Source organism: Coregonus lavaretus, assembly GCF_964263955.1.
Source record: "Coregonus lavaretus genome assembly, chromosome: 15".
Classification (NCBI taxonomy): Eukaryota; Metazoa; Chordata; class Actinopteri; order Salmoniformes; family Salmonidae; genus Coregonus; species Coregonus lavaretus.
This window is the reverse complement of record NC_140002.1, coordinates 37,617,562-37,634,388: the sequence shown is the minus strand read 5'-3', so window position 1 is coordinate 37,634,388 and position 16,827 is coordinate 37,617,562.

The window sequence follows — 16,827 nt, the reverse complement described above, 5'->3', positions numbered from 1 at the left end:
CATCCAACATCTGGATTCCAGCTCATTACATGGAACAAGGAGGATCATGGGAGGAAGGAGGAGAAGGAAAACAGAGATGATCAATAATAAAAAGAGGTAACGGTTTGTTGAATACAGTAACCTAATTGCATGATAATCAGAATTTTCATAACCCTCCTTCTTCTTCTTCTTCCTCCAACTCCTCATCATCATCACCATCACATTCAGATATAGTAGAAAATAACACCTATTCTCTATGCTGTGTAGACAGTTCTCTGAAGGGCCATAAACAAATAGACAGTGTCTCGGTGTCGGCTCCTAAAACAGCTGTGTTATGTGTATGTGGGTTGGGTGTGACACTGTACACAATGTGAGATCCTGTTGTTATGGTTACAATTGTTTGGGATATCATAGTCCTATTACAGCATCCCAGTATCGCGTATCCATCTCCTGTAGTACTCTGTCCTGGACAGCAGGGAACACTGTTGTGAACATGTGTGTCTGTTTGAGAGCGCTTGTGCGCAGGCGTGTGTGACTCAGTTTGACACGTATGGCTCAGATGCAGCTCTCGGCCTGGGCCTGCATGGGTCAGTGTTGCTGGAGAGGGAGGCTGTCTGTGAGAGAGGAGAGGAGAGGGTGGGGGACTGACGTCTGAATGGGATTACCAGGCTGTTACTCTCCCGGCAGATGGAGCTGTGCCTCAGGAGGAGAGCTGTGTGTGAGTGTGTGTGTGTGTGTGTGTGTGTGTGTATGTTTGTGTGCATGTGTGTGAGCAGTCTACTGTATCGACTGATGGGTTTTTGTGGAGCTGGTGATGGTATTGATCTTGTCATACAATGCACCATGGTACACATAAGCACATGTCCAACAGCAGAGTACCAGTAGCTAATTATTGCAAATCAATAGTCAATACTGGGGATTTTTTTTGTATCTTTAGAAGTGGGTCATCTCTGAAATGTAAATGTGATAAAAACATAACTTTTTCCTCTGGTATTTTCTATGCTCAAGTCGTTTCCTTGAAATGTTCAACACAATTCTTAGTTTTACAAACACTGCGGTGTGAAGAAATCCGCTGCAGTTCCACAGTTCAGCCGTAGTGTGGCATATGTGGGCCATGTCTCTGTGACAGGTACCATTTGGTGTGTACAGTACCAAAGAGCAGAGGATGGAATGGCAGTGGATAGGGAGGGGATTGACTGACTGACATGGTTAAAGGAATGTGTAGACTAGAGTACGCAACTGACCCTTTAATCTGAGGGATTATAAGAGGTACACACTTAGAAAAAAAGGTGTTATCTAGAACCTAAAACGGTTTTTCGGCTGTACCCATAGGAGAACTCGTTGAAGAACCATTTATGGTTCCAGGAAGAACCCTTTTGGGTTCCATGTAAAACCCTTTCCACAGAGGGTTCTACATGGAACCCAAAATAGGAACAGAGAAAGGCATGATCTCAGGATTAAGTGTAATCCAGTGCTTTCATTCTATCATCTACCCCCTGTGTGTGTGTGTTTGTGCGTGTGTGTGTGCATCCGCTTGTGTGTCCGTGCCTGTGAGTGCATAAACAGGAAGTATCCATTTCCTTGTTTATGTGTCATTTTGTCAGTGTTATTGTGTTGTGTTTTATGTGTAATTAGTCTTATCTCGCCACTGTCCCCTGGCCCAGAGGTCTTTGTGTATGTGTGTGGAGAGCAGGGCATCAGATAAAGGTTACAGACAACTTAGACTGAGTGTAAGATAATAGTCCCTGTGGGAGGAACATAGTCTCTGAGGGAATGTCTCAGACATTGTAGTAGCATTATGGCCACTTTCATTTCACTGTTTAAGTTCAGTGGATCCTGGGTTTGTCAGTGAACTAAGTGAACAGAAACGTCATAGGTCTAACTGTGTTGGTAGAGTTTCCTTTGTAACCATTTGTTTCTCTTTGCCGTCCTCATTAATATAATATACGGATTTCACTTCCTTCCTCCGAGGTTGTCTCTCAAATCCCCTTTACTCACTTAGAGTCGCCAACCATTGTACCAGTGCCTTCGGAAAGTATTCAGACCCCTTGACTCTTTCCACATTTTGTTGCGTTACAGCCTTATTCTAAAATATATTAAATAAATAAAAGTCCTTAGCAATCTACACACAATACCCCATAATGACAAAGCGAAAATATGATTTGGAAAGGCACACAACTGTCTATATAAGGTCCCACAGTTGACAGTGCGTGTCAGAGCAAAAACCAAGCCATGAGGTCGAAGGAATTTTCCGTAGAGCTCTGAGAAAGGATTATGTCGAGGCACAGATCTGGGGAATGGTACCAAAACATTTCTGCAGCGTTGAAGGTCCCCAAGAACACTGTGGCCTCCATCATTCTTAAATGGAAAAAGTTTGGAACCACCAAGACTCTTCCTAGAGCTGGCCGCCCGGCCAAACTGAGCAATCGGGGGAGAAGAGTCTTGATCAAGGAGGTGACCAAGAACCCGATGGTCACTCTGACAGAGCTCTAGAGTTCCTCTGTGGAGATAGGAGAACCTTCCAGAAGGACAACCATCTCTGCAGCACTCCACCAAATCAAATCAAATCAAATGTTATTTGTCACATGCGTAGAATACAACAGGTGTAGACCTTACAGTGAAATTAGCTGTTCAGGAGTCTTATGGCTTGGGGGTAAAAGCTGTTAAGAAGCCTTTTGTACCTAGACTTGGCGCTCCGGTACCGTTTGCCGTACGGTAGTAGAGAGAACAGTCTATGACTAGGGTGGCTGGAGTCTTTGACAATTTTTAAGGCCTTCCTCTGACACCGCCTGGTATAGAGGTCCTGGATGGCAGGAAGCTTGGCCCCAGTGATGTACTGGGCCATACGCACTACCCTCTGAAGTGCCTTGCGGTCAGAGGCCAAGCAGTTGCCATACCAGGCAGTGATACAACCAGTCAGGATGCTCTCGATGGTGCAGCTGTATAACTTTGCGAGGATCTGAGGACCCATGCCAAATCTTTTCAGTCTCCTGAGGAGGAACAGGCTTTGTCGTGCCCTCTTCATGACTGTCTTGGTGTGTTTGGACCATGATAGTTTGTTGGTGATGTGGACACCAAGGACCTTGAAGCTCTCAACCTGCTCCACTACAGCCCCGTCGATGAGAATGAAGGCGTCCTCTGTCCTTATTTTCCTGTAGTCCACAATCATCTCCTTTGTCTTGATCATGTTGAGTGGGAGGTTGTTATCCTGGCACCACACGGCCAGGACTCTGACCTCATCTCTGTAGGCTGACTCATTGTTGTCGGTGATCAGGCCTACCACTGTTGTGTCGTCTGTAAATGTAATGATGGTGTTGGAGTCGTGCCTGGCCATGCAATAATGGGTGAACAGGGAGTACAGGAGGGAACTGAGCACACACCCCTGAGGGGTCCCCGTGTTGTGGATCAGCGTGGCAGACGTGTTGTTGCCTACCCTTACCAACTGGGGGCTGCCCGTCAGGAAGTCCAGGATCCAGTTGTAGTCCCAGGGTCCTTAACTTAGTGATGAGCTTTGAGGGCCAATTGGTGTTGAATGCTGAGCTGTAGTCAATTAATAACATTCTCACATAGGTGTTCCTTTTGTCCAGGTGGGAAAGGGCAGTGTGGAGTGCAATAGAGATTGCATCATCTGTGGATCTGTTGGGGCGGTACGCAAACTGAAGTAGGTCTAGGGTTTCTGGGATAATGGTGTTGATGTGAGCCATGACCAGCCTTTTCAAGCACTTCATGGCTACAGACGTGAGTGCTATGGGTCTGTTGTCATTTAGGCAGGTTACCTTAGTGTTCTTGTGCACAGAGACTATGGTGGTCTGCTTGAAACATGTTGGTATTACAGACTCAGTCAGGGACAGGTTGAAAATGTCAGTGAAGACACTTGCCAGTTGGTCAGCGCATGCTCGGCGTACACGTCCTAGTAATCTGTCTGGCCCTGCAGCCTCGTGAATGTTGACCTGTTTAAAGGTCTTACTCACATCGGCTACGAAGAGCGTGATCACACATTCATCTGGAACGGCTGATGCTCTCATGCATGCTTCAGTGTTGTTTGCTTCGAAGAGTGCACAGAAGTGATTTACATCGTCTGGTAGGCTCGTGTCACTTGGCAGCTCGCGGCTGTGTTTCCCTTTGTAGTCTGTGATAGTTTGCCAGCCCTGCCACATCCGATGAGCGTTGGAGCCAGTGTAGTACGATTAAATCTTAGTCCTGTATGGAAGCTTTGCCTGTTTGATGGTTCGGTGGAGGGCATAGCGGGATTTCTTATAAGCATCCGGGTTAGAGTCCCGCTCCTTAAAAGCAGAAGCTCTACCCTTTAGCTCAGTGTGGATGCTGCCTGTAATCCATGGCTTCTGGTTGGGGTATGTACGTACGTTCACTGTGGGGACAACATCCTCGATGCACTTATTGATGAAACCAATGACAGATGTGGTGTACTCCTCAATGCCATCGGAAGATTCCCAGAACAATTTTCAGTCTGTGCTATCAAAACAGTCCTGTATCTTAGCATCAGCGTCATCTGACCACTTCTTTATTGTCGAGTCACTGGTGCTTCCTGCTTTAGTTTTTGCTTATAAGCAGGAATCAGGAGGATAGAATTAGGGTCAGATTTGCCAAATGGAGGGCATGGGAGAGCTTTGTACGCGTCTCTGTGTGTGGAGTAAAGGTGGTCTAGAGTTTTTTTTAAACATGCTGGTAGAAATTAGGTAAAACAGATGTAAGTTTTTCTGCATTAAAGTCCCCGGCCACTAAGAGCGCCTCCTCTGGATGAGCGTTTTCCTGTTTGCTTATGGCCTTATGCAGCTCATTGAGTGCGGCCTTAGTGCCAGCATCGGTTTGTGGTGGTAAATAGACAGCTACGAAAAATATAGATAAAAACTCTCTTGTTAGATATTTTGGTCTATCTACCAAGAGCAAAACCTTGAGACTTCCTTAATATTAGAGTTCGTGCACCAGCTGTTGTTTACAAATATACACAGACCGCCACACCTTGTTTTATCGGAGGCCGTTCTATCTTGCCGATGCAGCGTAAACTCTGCCAGCTGTATGTTATCCATGTCGTCGTTCAGCCATGACATAAGATATTACAGTTTTGTGATCGTAGCTCGTCAATTTTGTTATCCAATGATTGTACGTTGGCTAATAGGACTAATGGAAGAGGCAGATTACCCACTCGCCGTCCTTACAAGGCACCCCGACCTACGTCCACGATATCTCCATCTCTTTCTCCTGCGAATGACGGGGTTTTGTGCCTTGTCGGGTGTTTGAAGTAAATCCTTTGCGACCAACTTGTTGAAGAAAAAATCTTTGTCCAGTACGAGGTAAATAATCGCTGTCCTGATATCCAGAAGCTCTTTTCGGTCGTAAGAGACGGTGGCAGAAACATTATGTACAAAACAAGTTACAAATAACGTGAAAAAACACATATAATAGCACAATTGGTTACGGCAGCCATCTCCTCCGGTGCCATTATTATACAATCAGGCCTTTATGGTAGAGTGGCCAGACGGACGCCACTACTCAGTAAAAGGCACATGATAGCCCACTTGGAGTTTGCCAAAAGGCACCTAAAGATTATCAGACCATAAGAAACAACCTTCTCTGGTCTGATGAAACCAAGATTGAACTATTTGGCTTGAATGCCAAGCGTCAAGTCTGGAGGAAACCTGGCACCATCCGTAAGGTGAATCATGGTGGTGGCAGCATCATGCTGTGGGGATGTTTTCAGCGGCAGGGACTGGGAGACTAGTCAGGTGATAGATTAATTTGTATTTTAAGAATAATGACTAAAGGATTTCACCCCAAATACAGTATAAATGTGTGAACGATGTTAGAGTTATGATGTAGTGTCAACCCACTAACAGAGGGGGGAAGTTAGAAACTGTTGAGAAAGCATTCCAGGGTGAAGGGGACTAAGAAACAGTTTAAAGGTGGGCGGAGCAAAGTGCCTTTGTGTGTCAAGGGATATAAAAGCTGTATGTATGTTTTTTGGCGCCAGAGCTCTCCATGATTAAAAATACAGATCATTCTTGCTGGTTGCGGACCTTTGTTTAATTCATGATTAAACCAGAGAATTTACACCCTCTGGGAATTATTCAGAGCATTAAGTTTGATTAATTAGAGATATAAATTTTTGTGACAGTCAGGATCGAGGCAAAGATGAACGGAGCAAAGTACAGAGAGATGCTTGATGAAAACCTGCTCCAGAGTGCTCAGGACCTCGAAGGTTCACTTTCCAACAGGACAAAGATCCTAAGCACACAGCCAAAACAACGCAGGAGTGGCTTCGGGACAAGTCTATGAATGTCCTTGAGTGGCTCAGTCAGAGCCCGAACGTGAACCAGATCGAACATCTCTGGAGAGACCTGAAAATTGCTGTGCAGCGATACTCCCCATCTAACCTGACAGAGCTTGAGAGGATCTGCAGAGAGGAATGGGAGAAACTCCCCAAATACAGGTGTGCCAAACATGTAGCGTCATACCCAAGAAGACTTGAGGCTGTAATCACTGCCAAAGGTGCTTCATGGAAGTACTGAGTAAAGGCTCTGAATACTTATGTAAATGTGATAATTCAGTTTTTTTTTTTTTTTATAAATTAGTAAATATTTCTAAAAACCTGTTTTTGCTTCCTCATTATGGGGTATTGTGTGTAGATTGATGAGGGTAAAAAACAATTTAAACAATTTTAGACTAAGGCTGTAACCAAACAAAATGTGGAAAAAGTCAAGGGGTCTGAATACTTTCTGAAGGCTCTGTATATCAGAGTACTCTGTCTGTACTCTTCAGTCTTAATTATAGAGACTGAGGTTTTTCATGCCATGACACTGTGATGTCAGTAAATTACAACAAGAGATGGGAGGTACCATTCCATCTGTACCATGCCAAAATGAGGCATCTATTGTTAGCACAGAACTCTGTGGCATCATAGTGTTGGGAAGGTGATACTATCTGTCTATTCGATTACATAGACTCTGTCACAGTGTAATGAAGTCTTGTGGCGTCTCAGTAGGAAAATTGATTGGTGATGTTGCTCTTCTGAGATAGAGAGGGAAGAGACAGAGGGAGAAAAAATGAGAGTGAGAGAGAGAATAGTGAAAGAGAATGTAGGGCACATTGTAATCAGCAGATATTTAACCCTCACCCTAGCCATAACCCTTACCCTAAGTCTGCCTATCTGACGGTATATGAATGGGTGACGTGGGAAACCTAAGGGCTGTCCTCCAGCACCAGCCAAGTGGGCATATGTGTTGGATTCCATGGCACTGCCATCTGTCCTCTCAGTAGAATGGGAATGTTCCCTGGCTCACACTCTTCCTCTCCTCCTCCTACTCCTCCTCTTTCTCTTTCTCTCTTCCTCCTCCTCCTCCTCCTCCTCCTCCTCCTCCTCCTCCTCTTCTCCTTCCTCTTCCTCTTCCTCTTCCTCCTCATCCTCCTTCTCCTCTTCCTTTCCTCCTCCTCCTTTTGGTGGTGTAGGGTCATGTGACAGTTAATCTCTGTGTTTGTGTGCAGCAGTGGGTGGCTGTGTACCCTCCTCTAGCATCTGGACCACAAGCCCAGCTAAATGATTGCCTATCATAAGCCAGCTCACTCCCTGTTTATCTTATTAATAGACCAGGCCAAATCATCGATGATGCTGTTGCACCGGACTGAATAACATCCATAAATAATGTAATCCCTCGGCCCCTAAAAACACACGCACACAAACACACACACACACACACACACACACAAACACACACACACACACACACACACACACACATCCAATTGAATGAGCAGCCTGACAACTCAACACGTTCCATGGAGGGAGGCAACCTTTGATCGCACATTCTCAGGTTAAGCAGATGTCTCCATTGGCAGACACCCAGTGCTGCTGTCTTCTGGGAGTGTGTGTGATGTGTGTGTGTTTGTGTTAGTGGTGCGTTTATCTGTAGAGAAAGAAGCACAGTAGCGGCAACAGGCTGCTCCAAAGGGAAGCTATCTATCCCACACTCCGACACCACCTTGACAAAGGGCTTTTTAACTTTTACAAAGAGACTGTCACACTTCCCCCCAGCCTCCAGTCCCCAGCCTCCAGCCCCCTCAGCCCTCCCTCCTGAGCCTTTGAGCAGGAGATAATGGAGAAGCTTGTGGCACATGCTGAAAAATGCCAGTCCTGCTGATGTGTTGGAATGGAGGCGGAGGTACTAGCAGCGTGTGTCCTCAAACACATACTCAGCAGTCGTTTGAGTTCAGGCTCATATCCAACATAGGCCCCTTCTGCAGGGTCATAGTTACTCAAATGCTTCCATTTGCATCAGTAAACACAGGGACAGCCTTTATCCACAGAGCAGATGAACAACAGCACTCTCTAGAGTGGTGAAATGACTAAACACAGTACTAGTGCTGTACACATGACACACATATCCCACACCCTGAGACAAAACCGCACATATTAAAAGAACAGAAAGGCCCACACACTGTCTGCTCCTATGGACCATTTGACCCGACGTTGGCCAAACGGGTTAAACCTTTGTCATCAAAGGTGGTAATTACAAGCAGACAGTGAGCAGGCCTTTCTGTTCTTTAAATATATGTGTAATTAGCCCAGCACCTACCTTTTTTTGAAGGATGTGCGTATGACCACATCCTTTTAAAAAACACACATTCTCATAAACAAACTCATAAAGTAGGAGCATGAGTTACTATCCTCAAGGCCATGGGCTTCCTAGATCTGCTGTTCATCCTCTTGTACGTCTATGCTGTGCTAAAAAGCATTTTTATTCAATGGTCAGCTGTTTCAAAGGCTGCTCTGAGAGTGATTCTGAGTGCAAACTACATGAGAGAAAGTGGGTCATGTTTTTGGTGTGATGGTAAATTTGGGATTCCATTATAAGACTCTCTCTCTCTTAGTCTCTCTCTTTATCCACATTATTTTCTTTCTATCTCTCTATCTCTTGCATCAATCTCTCTTTTTGTCTCTCCTTCCATCTTTCTCTCTCTCTATATGTCTGTCTCTCTCTCTCTATTTCTCTGCAGCTGATCATGTGGTTTTGACGTTCTAGTTTCCAGGACAGAAATCTTTGCCTTACTTTATTCAGGGTCATTTTGTGGAGAAATTAATTAGTTTTCATATTTATTTTTTTGAAAGGTGTCAACTCCCATGAGAAGTTGTTAGAAGTGCTAATGGAGTTGTGAGGCTGCCAGCTCCTAATATAGAAGCTCACCCGTAGCCACCTTCACCTTGACCTAACCTGTAGCCAGCCTGTAGATGCCTAACATGGAGATCATGTGAAAACTATGGAGAAATGGGTCGGTGAGTTTCTCTCAACACACAGAAACACTCATGCACATACTCATGCACTCATGCACATGCACAGTGGCTTGCGAAAGTATTCACCCCCCTTGGCATTTTTCCTATTTTGTTGCCTTACAACCTGGAATTAAAATGGTTTTTTTGGGGGTTAGTATCATTTGATTTACACAACATGCCAACCACTTTGAAGATGCAAAATCATTTTTATTGTGAAACAAACAATGAATAAGACCAAAAAAAAGAACTTCAGCGTGCATAATTATTCACCCCCCCCCAAAGTCAATACTTTGTAGAGCCACCTTTTGCAGCAATTACAGCTGCAAGTCTCTTGGGGTATGTCTCTATAAGCTTGGCACATCTAACCGCTGGGATATTTGCCCATTCTTCAAGGCAAAACTGTTCCAGCTCCAAGTTGGATGGGTTCCGCTGGCATACAGCAATCTTTAAGTCATACCACAGATTTTCAATTGGATTGAGGTCTGGGCTTTGACTAGGCCATTCCAAGACATTTAAATGTTTCCCCTTAAACCACTTGAGTGTTGCTTTAGCAGTATGCTTAGGGTCATTGTCCTGCTGGAAGGTGAACCTCTGTCCCAGTCTCAAATCTCTGGAAGATTGAAACAGGTTTCCCTCAAGAATTTCCCTGTATTTAGCGCCATCCATCATTCCTTCAATATTGACCAGTTTCCCAGTCCCTGCCGATGAAAAACATCCCCACAGCATGATGCTGCCACCACCATGCTTCACCTTAGGGATGGTGCTAGGTTTCCTCCAGACTTGACGCTTGGCATTCAAGCCAAATAGTTCAATCTTGGTGGTGGTGGGATGGTGTTCTCGGGGTGATGAGAGGTGTTGGGTTTGCGCCAGACATAGCGTTTTCCTTGATGGCCAAAAAGCTCCATTTTAGTCTCATCTGACCAGAGTACCTTCTTCCGTATATTTGGGGAGTCTCCCACATGCCTTTTGGCTAACACCAAACGTGTTTGCTTATTTTTTTCTTCAAGCAATTGCTTTTTTCTGGTCATAATTAAAGTGGTCCTTTGGACAGACACTCCAATCTCCGCTGTGGAGCATTGCAGCTCCTTCAGGGTTATCTTTGGTCTCTTTGTTGCCTCTCTGATTAATGCCCTCCTTGCCTGGTCTGTGAGTTTTGATGGACGGCCCTCTCTTGGCAGGTTTGTTGTGGTGCCATATTCTTTCCATTTTTTAATAATGGATTGAATGGTGCTCCGTGGGATGTTCAAAGTTTCGGATATGTTTTTATAACCCAACCCTGATCTGTACTTCTCCACAACTTTGTCCCTGACCTGTTTGGAGAGCTCCTTGGTCTTCATGGTGCCGCTTGCTTGGTGGTGCCCCTTGCTTAGTGGTGTTGCAGACTCTGGGGCCTTTCAGAACAGGTGTACATATACTGAGATCATGTGACAGATCATGTGACACTTAGTGGACTTTATGTAACTAATTATGTGACTTCTGAAGGTAAGTGGTTGCACCAGATCTTATTTAGGGGCTTCATAACAAAGGGGGTGAATACATACAGTATGCACGCACCACGTTTCCGTTATTTATTTTGTAGAACTTTTTGAAACAAGTTATTTTTTTCATTTCACTTCACCAATTTGGACTATTTTGTGAATGTCCATTACATGAAATCCAAATAAAAATCCATTTAAATTACAGGTAGTAATGCAACAAAATAGGAAAAACGCCAAGGGGGATGAATACTTTTGCAAGGCACTGTAGTTATAGTAAATCCATGAGCAGACACTGTAGGAGCTAGGTCCATTATCCTTCACTTTTCTACTCTTACTCTCCCGGTAGGCTCCATTTCTCTTCCTTACTGGTTGTAAGGCCAGAGGAGTCCATTAGAGGGTTTCATTCAGGTCTAACAGCACACTGAATGCACACACTGGGGCCCAAGCTAAATATAGCAAGACAATTGAGTCGGGCATTCTCATACACTCCGCACACACACCTACACACACACACACACACATGCACACGCATACATTAACAGGTCACATACAGAAAGCACAGAATTTTCCATCATTCTGAGTGGGCTGTTGTCTCCTGAAGCACCACTAGTGGGCAGCCTATGGTACCATAGGCTGCCCCTCTGTGTTCTATTGTACCTGAAGTAGTGGGAGAAGAGGTTGTATTAAAGTGATAGTTTACCTAAATTACAAGATTACATATTGGTTTTATCCTGTAAGCAGTCTATGGCCAAGGTATGACAGCAATCCATGCTTTGGTTTTGTTTCCCTGGCATTGTTTCTCACTATTTCCAAATGCTAAAGTTTTAGCATTTATGGCACAAATCCCATTCAAGTCATGGTACCGATATTAGCATTTATTTGCGCATCATGTTCAAATTATCTATAAGTGACTTTGTTGACATGATGCACAAAAAATTATAATATCGGTATCATGACTTGAGTGGGACTTGTGCCATATATGCTAAAACGTTAGCATTTGGAAACAGTGCCAGGGAAACGAAACCAAAACATGGATTGCTGTCATACCTTGTCCATAGACTGCCTACAGAGTAAGCAAACCAATAAGTCATTTTGTAATTTGGGTGAGCTATCCCTTTAAAGAGTGTCTTACATGTAGTTTTATTCACCTCCCCTTTCTGTTTCCTTTATCACAGCTTCCTTTCTCCATCAACATTTTACATCATTTAGCAGATGCTCTTATCCAGAGCATCTTACAGTTAGTGAATGCCTACATTATATATATATATATATATTTTGTACTGGCCCCCCATGGGAATCAAACCCACAACCCTGGCATTGCAAACACCATGCTCTACCAACTGAGCTACATCCCTGCCGGCCATTCTCTCCCCTACCCTGGACAACACTGGGCCAATTATGTGCCGCCCCATGGGTCTCCCGGTCGCGGCCGGCTACGACAGAGCCTGGATTCGAACCAGGATCTCTAGTGGCACAGCTAGCGCTGCGATGCAGTGCCTTAGACCACTGCGCCACTCAGGAGAGTGTGTGTGTGAGTGAGCTGACGTAAGTCTGTGGATGACAAGGCCCCTTAATGAGTGTAGTACAGGGTACTGTAAATTAAAACTAGCCAGGTTGGCCTTTGACTTGGCTGTGAAATTGATGTTATATGGCCTTCGGGCCTTCCCAGTCCTCCCAGTAAAAGCATCCTAAACCAGTTTAATTAAAGAGATGTCAGACCCTGCAGGACTGACATCTGGCCTGATGGTAATCACCATTAAAGCACAACGCAGCTCTGCAGCAGGAAGAGGCACATACATCCCACCACTCCCTCCCAACAGAACTCATTAAAGCCATTAAAACCAGTCCAGATTCCCACACTGCTCACCTACAGGAAAGGAGCAGGGCTGAACACTGTTCACACTTCACTGGTAATACTCTGCTCTTAATACAGTCAATACAAATACAGTACACGCTCCAGCATCAATTGAAATGAATAAGAATGTGCATATACATCATTTTGCAAGACACATATGCACACACCTGTATTCCATTAAGGGTAAATCTCATCAAAACCTAAAGGAGTGTGTCTGTTTGTTGGTCTGTGTATGTGCAGTGTATATCCAATTGAGCATATATTCTATATGCATGTAGCCTATGTGTGTGTGTCCCTTTGTGTGCATGCTCGTGTGTGAAGAACCATGTTAGTCTTTCCATGACGTCATCACAGCATGTGTGTGTTCAGTGCTGGCACTGAAGGGGTTAAGCCCCACCCTCCAGAATCTCCCAGTGACCTACATAATCCAACATGGCTGCCATGATGCTACGACCATAGAGAAAGATAGAGGACTCATCTTTATAGCTCTGCCATTGTAGGGTCTGTGACAGCACGGTCAGGGCCATTGAGGCTACAACCCATTGGAATCCCCACTTTAAAATGGCACACACTGTGTGGAGACCCCTCTCTCCTCTCCCTCTCGGCTTCTTGTGCACATTCTCACTCTCTGAGTAAATACTGTTTCTATTTGTTTCTTGTATAGGTTTATAGTTATACAGTATTTGTTTTTACATGTATAGAGGAGATACATGGAATATAAAGGATAATTGCTAAATACCCATTGACAATATTTTATTGAAAGGACATTTGTATTTGTTGAATGGGTCTGTGGACCAACAGTTCTCAGTGTGATCCAGTGTGGTGTAGCTGTGAATGAGTGTGGTATACAGTAACTGTTGTCAGGGACTTATTATGTGTTGCTATGTGAATGTCTGCAGTGTGTGACCTAATGAATGTGTATAGCTGTCTGTGTGTGTGTGTGTGTGTGTGTGTGTGTGTGTGTGTGTGTGTGTGTGTGTGTGTGTGTGTGTGTGTGCGTGTGTGTGTGTGTGTGTGTGTGTGTGTGTTTGTGTGCGTGTGTGTGTGTGTGTGCGTGTGTGTGTGTTTCTCTGTAGGGAGGAGCTTCTCTCAAATCCTATGTCACTGAGCTTAGATCAGATCAGCAAGGAGTTTGGTCTTTGTATCTGAGACACGTGTTCAGTTTAGAGGCAGAGCAAGTCCTGCAGATATGTGCCATGCAGACCCAGACCTCCAGTTCTCTACCACACGTTTACCCTGTGCCCATCCACCCACCCTGACCCTGACACGCTCACAGCTCTCAGCCTGACAGACTGCACCTGCTCCTAGGAGTCACTGGGGGCATCATTACGATACTGAAATATAAAGGTCACTTCAGGCAAAACAGACTGCATTACCCATTATGTGTAGTGGCATGCATCCATGAATCATATTTTTCACTTTGATCCTACATGTTTCGTATTATGTTTCCAATCTCAGTTTACAGTAACAAAAACACTGTTCTAACTTAATTTGCTCTAATGTACCTGTAGTGTTACTTGCAGAGTGTGTTGAAATCAATAGTAGGCTGCTCACCAGAATATAGGCTGCTTGGAACTGAAACAGGGTCAGTAGCCACAGACTATTTTTATGATGGCCTGAGCATGCTGCCTGCCTGTCCCTGATCCAGGACCCATTGAAGATGTTCTGTTAAGTGCAGAGCAGTGTCTATATTTAGATGTTATTCAGTTAGGGCTGAATAAAGATCTCTAATGGACCCATCTGTTCCCACAGGGTTGGAGGGATGAGCAACAGAGTCCAGCAAAAGAATGGAGAGAGAGAAGGAGCTATAATGGATCCTCTCTCACGGAGAGAGGGATAGAGAGAATAGTGTTGTTGCTGAAAGACTGATTTGAATTATTGAATGGGTATCGTTTATACTTCTCTCGCAGTATTTGTTGTGTTTGTCTGTGACTGTCTATGTGCAGGTGTGTGCATGTGAGTATGAGTGTGTTGTTGCCCTGTAATGGTAATACACTGCTGGGGCTGACCCTGTGCCTGGTAGCTAGGAGGTCAGTGAGGCGTGTCATTGGGCCAGTGTGATTTGAGATCTGTCACTGCTTATCTGTGATAAACATGATTTACTGTGATAGGGGGAGTGCTCGGCTCCACTCCACTCCCTACCTGACCTTGTGTTCCCATGGCAATGCGGTGAGGGGGGTGGGCCCCAGGTGTCAAGTGCATCCATGAAGGCCATGTTGGAAAACGGGTCAATTGGAATGAGATAACTCACATCCCTGGCCCAGCATATAGACAGAGGGCTGATTGAAAATCACTGAGACAGAGAGACAACAGAATGGAGGCAGAGATTGGAGAGTTTTATTGGGTCTATCATATTCAACAACAAAACATTCACAGTAAAAATAGGACCTGTTCTATTGAGTCTATCATATTCTGTTGGAGGTAGACACAGTTATATAGTGTGCATAAAGGCTTCTCTCCGTCTGTGCCCAGTAGGTTGCCCAGTTGTCGCTAGATGAGGCAATATGCCTCTGAATTGTGAAATGGTTTGTAGATCACTCTGAATACAGACCAACGTCCCGTTGTTTACCAGACCCAGTCCATACCAGAGGGTATTGTCTAGCTATTGGCTCAGTAGATAACAACTTAATTGGTTCTCATTTATAGAATACAGGTCAGATTTGGATCAGACAGCAACCCCCCTCCCCCCTTCCCCATCGCTAACCCACACATCAATACTTTAATGAGCTAGGGGGCTGTGTGGACCTATCAGGGGAAAGGGCTGCGTTCCCCAGTCCTCTGATTGGAGAAGAGTGTGTTGTGTCTCCAGGTAGAACAAGTTACCCCTGAGGGAGTCATAATCTCCATTTTACCCCTCTGTCTGAACTATAGCCTCCATTAAAGGAAGTCAATAGAACAAAATGACGACCCTGGGCTGAGAGAGGCTGAGCAGGGGGATGTGGTGCTGAAATAGACAACAACAACACCTACTAGTTCACCTCATCCACATTTTCCTGACATAGTAACAATCCTAATTATAATCCTTTCTACTTTATCCTTCCTTCCATCCTTCCTTCCTTTTTTTTGTCTCGCTTTACATACTACATGCATTGTCACTTTTTGGTTCTATGATGTGAGCTATTAAATTATATGAATTTGTCTATTGTGCATGTAGCCCCCCAACAAGACAAATGAAAAAAATGATACAAATGTACTATTGACGTATGTATTACATGTATTATGTAAACATGTTATGTGTTTAGCATTTAGATAGGAGCACAGCCTCTTTTCTTAGAGAGCCCTGAGTATAGTTCTGATGCTCTGATGATGGCCTCACCTCACACCTAGACATCCATCAGTCTTTCTATCTCCTGCTTATCAGTGGCTGGGACTGTAATCGTGTCCATATGCCAGTGATGAGTGATTTCACGGTGGCATGTAAAACACACACTGCGTGGAATCACAGGGCCACACTCATTAACACTGAGACTGACCAGGGTGCCAGCTTGTCCTTGCATGCTGTCACTCTCCTGTCAGCATGACGCCTCAATCACGCCTGTATGTATACTGTGTTGTGTTTTCGGTAGCACTTTATAATAACTCCATGTAATAAAGCATTTATAATGGATTAGTAAATAGTTCATCATTTATTAATCATTTCTCCATTCATAAGATGTTTAATATAGGTCCTTATAAACCATTTGCTAATCATTAGGGATGTAGCTCAGTTGGTAGAGCATGGCGTTTGCAACGCCAGGGTTGTGGGTTCGATTCCCACGGGGGGCCAGTATGAAAATGTATGCACTCACTTAACTGTATGTCGCTCTGGATAAGAGCGTCTGCTAAATGACTAAAATGTAAATGTCTTTTTGCGTGGCCTCATATAGTGTGGTGTATTTATACTTTATAAATGTTTTGAGTGACCAGTGAAATTTCTCACAAAAAGATGGTGCAATTGTTATACAGTCCATTGGTATACATTCCAGCAGTACCTGACACTCCTTAATGAGGTCTCAAAATAGACTAGAACATATCAATGGTAAAAGAATAAGCCCACAACACAGGATGTTAAAGGAAATATATTGAACATTTTATTCCGAAAAACTGTTGTGAAACAACTGTTGCAAGGACTTGAGGAAGAGTTGTAATGGGAATATTTTTCTAATGTTGTAAACCTTGCAAACGCAAACTAATCATAAAACAGGGAGATGTAGCCTACACACAACAACTGGCCAATTTTTATTCCTTCATTA